This window comes from Opisthocomus hoazin, chromosome 8 (genome assembly GCF_030867145.1).
Source record: "Opisthocomus hoazin isolate bOpiHoa1 chromosome 8, bOpiHoa1.hap1, whole genome shotgun sequence".
NCBI lineage: Eukaryota > Metazoa > Chordata > Aves > Opisthocomiformes > Opisthocomidae > Opisthocomus > Opisthocomus hoazin.
Window position 1 is genome coordinate 14,598,113 of NC_134421.1, and position 6,000 is coordinate 14,604,112.

A 6,000-nucleotide genomic window follows, 5' to 3' on the forward strand; every position below is an offset into this window, starting at 1 on the left:
AAAAAAAAGTCAGGGTGTGGGTGATCTGCTGCTGGCAGCACCCCACTCCCTCCGGGCAGGGACACGTTTTGTGCAGCGACACACACCATCAGCCGCCAGCTCCAGCGGAGCGAGAAGGGGGTGGCTCGCCCCATGCCAAGCACCTTCCGTCCCTCTTGCCTCTGCCAGACCGCACCTAGCAGCTGAACAATTTAATTCAAATCCAACGCCTCCCAGGTCCTCTTGTTAATGATTATTTAGCTTAACGGCTGACGCCATGGTCCCAAGGTCCTGCTGTGCCAGGCACTGCGCAGGCGAGGGGGGTCTTGGCCACACAGAGCCGACAACCCTGGCTCCCACTGCCCGGGATGCTGGGAAGGCCTCCCCAAAAAGGGGGATGTTCTTGCCCTCTTGCACTAGCAGCTGTGGTCCATGAGCACTGTGCGGCACAGGGGTCTCCAGCGCTCAGACCACCCTGCCCCTAAGTGAAGGGCTCGGAAGAAATACCCGCCTGTGGTAAGCCCTCTTTGTCTTACTACTTCATGTTTGCATGTCTTGTCATACTTTCAAAACAAATAGCAGCTCGGCTGGGTAAATACAGTCTTCCCTGCCTGCCCCAGAATGATCTTTGGTAATGAGTGAAGAAAAAGGGAGGGGAAAAGGCAAGAGACAGATTGTGCCACAGACACCCTGTGTGGCCTTGGGTAAGTCACTCAAATCCAGCACGCTCCGCGTGCAGCTGCTGCAATAAACTCCTCCCTTGCCCTGCATCTCCTGGGTCTGGTGTTTTCCACCAGCCCAGGCGAAGCCGGGTCCCCACCCAGCACCCCAGAGAGCAGTGTTCCCGTGCCTCGATTCCCCCCGTCAGGAGCGGGCACTGTCCCAGTCCCAGGCTGGACATCCACGGCGTCCTCCATGTCCCTGGATCAGCGAGGCACGCAGCTTTCCTGCCCCGGGATACCCACTCTTCTGACCCTTCCCGGCCCCCCGGTGCGGCTGCCGAGGGCTGGGAAGCGCAGCTGGAGGGGGAGCCTTCTGCAGCTGCCAGCGGTGCCGGGACTCCCCGCTCCTGCTGAGCCCCGAAACCCCACAGCCAGCCCCCCCGCTAACGCTGACTCGCCCTTTCCCCAGCGTGGGCGTCCTGCTGAGTCAGGGTCAGGCCAGGCCGCCCTGAATTGCTGAGCAACGGTTCCGGGCTGGGGCGGAGGGGCTCTTTTGCTGAGTCACGGTGGAGAAAGGTCCACGTGAGGCTGTTTATGAAGCAGCGGTTTCCAGCGCGCCGCCCTGAGATTGCAGCTGCCGCTCTTGGCCACGGTCCCGCTCCTCGGGACAGTCGGAGAAATCTCTAGAAACAGCCCCAGCTGCTTGCAGCCCATCGGCTGCACTGCCCTGCACGGCGGGAGGAGGTTTGGAAACTCTGCAGGGGGGTGTCCGGGTCTCACTGTCTTTGCAGGACTCGGTTTCCAGCTCCATCTCCTACCCTTCCCTGAGAAACGGGCGTAAGCTGTGGCACGAGGTCCTCCTTGTTGCGCGCGTGTGGTTTTCCAGCCCAGGTTTTCACAGTTTGTCCCACCTCAGGGTCAGGGCACGCTTTGTTTTACACGGTTGTAGCACGGAAACAAAGCAGGCGGCACAGTCTGAAACATTTGCACAAATGGGATTTTTATTTGCTCACCCTGCCCTGTTCCTTTCCACACCTCCCTGTTGCTCCCAGAGCAAACACCCAGAAGGGCGCTGGGTCTGTCCCCACCAGCACCCAGACCTGTAACCTGGAGACCTGCTTCACCCTTCAAGAGAAGCTTTAGGACCTGACCGCGGGTCTCTGGTCGCAAAGCAGGGACTTGCCTTGCAGGGTGGTTGCTCTGTTCTCCCTCCTCCTCCTCCCTGCTCTCATCCCAGCCAGCCCAGAGCTCTCTCCTTGCTCGTGGCCATGTGCTGGAGACACCCATGCACCGCAGCACGCAAATGTCCATACGTCTATGAAAATATGCATTGTAACCCGAATTTCCTATTTTTGTCATGCTGGTTTACTGACATCTGAGAAATCTGCCTGCACCTCCGTCTCCCACCACGTTGGTCTCCAGGGTTCCTGCGTGTGGGGTTTGTCCAGCACAGACACGTCCATCCACAGGACCCTCCCGAAGGTACCAGCAGTGCCAGACCGGGGACAGCTGCAGCGCCTGCGCTCCCCGTGGGGTTTTCCAGTGGCGTTGCACTCCCGACCTCCCTTTCTCCACCTGTATCTTTGATCTAGACTTGGATTGCTTGATGCTGATGGCAGCAAGCACAGTCAGTTCTGCCAGGCAATCTCCCTTTGGTAAACACGAATTAACCCGCAGAGTATCCCTGCGTACTCCAGCACCGACTCCCTGCTTCAGCAAGTCATTTTCAGCAGTTATCGCAACTTCTTTTTTTTTCCCCCTACCATTACACAGCAAGTCCTGGGATCTGAGTCAGCTTTCCAGGTTCAAACCAGGCGGCGGCGTTTTGCTGTGTCATGGTCGGAGAGAGCCCATTAACCCCTCCACGCAGGGAAGGGTGGCTTTCACCGGGCGCTGCCTCCCGAGCCGAGCCGCCGGCAGCTGCCGGCCAGAGCCCAGCACGGAACAGCGCTTCCTGCACGGGTCCAGGAGAGCTGACTTGGCACTCTTTGACTGCCTCTGTAATGAGGCAGCTCTGACCACAGATCTATTCACAGAACATGCTGCCGAGTCTATGAAGAGGACAAAACCCCCCATTTCCCCACCCTTGACGAAAACACCGACCCCTTCAATAACTTTCTGTTGTTGTTAACCATTCGTCTACACCATCTCTTGAAGCATTTTCTCAGGGGCTAGGCTGTGCAGACTAAGGCTTTTAACCCAGCAGGAACTATTACAAATACCTTGCCTGAAGCTGCTTGATTTACCTTTGCTAGAAATCTCTTGGGCAGTTTCACTGGTGCCCGAGCACACTGAGCAGCTCTGGCACCACCCAGCCACAGCCCACTGGAAGAGTAGGAGATGCCAGCAATTCTGGCAGGCACGGTGGAGACCACAGGTCTAACCCTTCAACGAGGTCCAAGAAAAATCTCCTAGCGACCTGGATGTGGGCTGGCCTCTGCTTTCCCATGTCCCACTCTGCCCAGAGTGAGTTGCTCTGGAGGGCAGTTTGCTCCCCCCGCGAGAAGCACGCACCTCCCTCCCCGTGCAGTGCTCTCAAGTGCTGACTTCCAAAGTGCTCTTCGAGAGCTCTCTTCGAGGGTCCCTTGCAGATCTCTGCCAGCACATTGGCACACTGTGTCGTCAACCTTCCCTACACCACATAGCAACAGCACAGCAGGAGCAACACAAGTCCTCGCTGCAGAGCACTGGACGGGGCCAGAAATGCCACAGGCCAGCAATTGCAAAGATGATGACGCCCCGCTTTCAGTTCTCCTTCCATCTTGCTGCAGGGCATTTGGGCCTTTCTGAAGAGCTGGGCCCGGTCTCACAGCTGCTCCATCTCAAGTAACCCTGATCAGCTAGAGGTCAGAAGGCATCAATCAGTTATGGGGCACAGCTTGCTTGCCTGCACCTATGGAAAAGCTCACAGCGTAGGTGAGCTGCTGTAGGGACCTTATCTCTTGTGACCAGCCCAGGAGAAGGTCAAGCCCCACAATCCAGAGGGAGGTACGTTGGCTCCGTGTCCTGGGGCAGCGTGGTTACGAGCCAGGACTTCTTCCTGGGAAGAAGTATCCTACCTGAAATGGCAGCAACATGCCCAGACACCCTCTCTCTCTTCCCCTCAGTCTCACGCCCGCATCTACCTCAACCCTGGATGAAAAGGAAGGAGGAGGATCTTTAGGATACATCCTTTTGAGGGCCTCCAAGCATGCAGCCTCTTGGAAGACAGGCAGGGAGGGGGCAACAGCACTGGCCTGAAAGCAACCAGTAAGTCCTTGGGGAGGAACTGGGTGCATTACTGGAGCTGCAAAACAGAAGGAGGGGCAGGGCCTGAGGGTTGGGTTGTTTTCATATTATTTCATGAAATGAGTAACGTTCATTTTTATATTCTCATATATATATTTCCTACTTCCCTGCACCAGACTTAACAAGTTCGGTCTGTGCCCCAGCTTCCCATGCCAGAACAGGACTCACTGAAAAGGACGGAAAACTTCACATGAGCTTTAAGGAACGATGCCAGAGGGAAACGCTCATTTCAGGGCTGTCCCTGTGGCAAAGTGGCATCGATGTCTTCAAGAGGGGCTGGCCATGCAGCCCTGTGCACCTGTGGGCTCCACACGGGACCCCTCTCTCAGGGGATGTTTGGGGCTCTGGCACATTTGCTTCAAAGACTCAGACATCCTGATACATTTATTTCACCTCACAGAAAAACAAGCGAGCCAGCAGCAAGTTGTCTGCAGTGGCATGGGGGTGAGGGTGGAACGTGACAGCTTTTGCTAGCATGTGCTGTTGCTTTAAGAGACAAAAGCAAGACAGGAAAAGTCTGGCTGAGTCAGGGTGGAAGCGCTGAGTAATCCCTCCTGAGCCCGCACCACACGCCAGATGTCTGCCGGAGTCAGAAAACAAGCATGGAAGGGTATTTCCTCCAGGCCAGCTTTCTAACCCACAGCACCAAACCCAGCTGCGGCCAGGTGAAGGTGCAGTCGCAGGGAGACAGGCGAGGCGGGGGGCTTGGATGGCAGCACCCACCAGCAGACCCCCAGAGCGGGCTCACTAGAGGGGACAGACAGGCAGAGGATGCCACCGTCCTTCCTCCTCCTCCCCAGGCTCTGCACCCCGGGGCTTCCTCATGCCCCCAGCAGCAGGGCAATGGTGGCTCTGAGTGCCCTCCTCCCTGGGTTGAGCACAAGACCTGTGCTGTTCCAAAGTACAGCGTCCATCCTGGCTAGCCCTGCTTCCAGTACAGCTCCAGCTGGAAAAGAACGGCCCTGCTTCATCTGCTGGCTGCCTCATGGACCACTTCACCAGACAAAGCAGCAGAGCGGCCAGCTGCTGGCAGAAGAACCTTGTCTGACTCTCTTTTCCCAAATCAGAGGAATTATTTGCCTTTGAAAGCCTCTGCAGCCTTCCTCAGTTTCCCCCAAGTCTTGCACGACATCTTTTCAGCCCACCAGCTGCACCAGCCCTCTGGGTATCTAGGAGATGGAGCTCTACTCTCTAAATTGCCCCGCACACAGCTGTGGTCACATCAGGGACCAGTCACCACACCAACCAGACGGTATTTTCTCCATGCACAAGACAGCGTGGAAAGGGCTTCGCTGTGCACCAGCGCTGGGCACACCTGTGCTGGCTCCGTGCAAAGTGGCAGGGTTTATTCCCCAGCGCCCAGCACCGTGTGAGGGCACTTCTGGCTCCTGCAGACCAGAGCTGGTGCATGGTGTGCCCCAGCAGCCGGACCACCCCTGGTGCCTGGGACTGGGATGCGCCCCAGGGTCCCTGCCATGGTCCCTGCCATGAAGGGGGCACACTGCTGACCTGCAGAGCTGAGCTCCCCATGCCATGGCCAGCATGGTGCTTCAGACAGGGAGCACCCGAGAGACTCTGAAGATGCGCACAGCCACGGGAAATACGAGGTTTATAGCCAAGTTGTGCTGGGGTGGATGGGGAACAGTGTTGTCTGAGCTCCCCGGTGCAGGGTGCAGCCGGGACACAGACTGGCGTGCGGGGAGAGGAGGATGCCCACCCTGCCCCAGGCAGCAGCCCTGTAAATCCACCCCTCCCTGTCCAACCCTGCTGCCCTCAGCACAATGAGCAGCTCTCGCAGGACCCGGGCTCTGCCTGCCGTCGGCACCGTGCTGAAGGGGTTACAGAGCCAGGAACCCTTGAAGGAGAAGCTGCTGGAGGTCCTCTTGTTTGTGCTGAGTTACCAAGAGGCATCAGGTGACTTCCTTCGGGTCCCTGTGGGGCTGCGGGCGAGGGGAGGGTGACAGGCAGGCTGGGAAGGGAAGCGCAGTTGTGTTGCAAGAAGTTTGTGCTCACCCTGAGGTCAGCGGTTCGGCTGCTCACGTGGCCCGCCAGTATAAAGCTGGACGCGGGA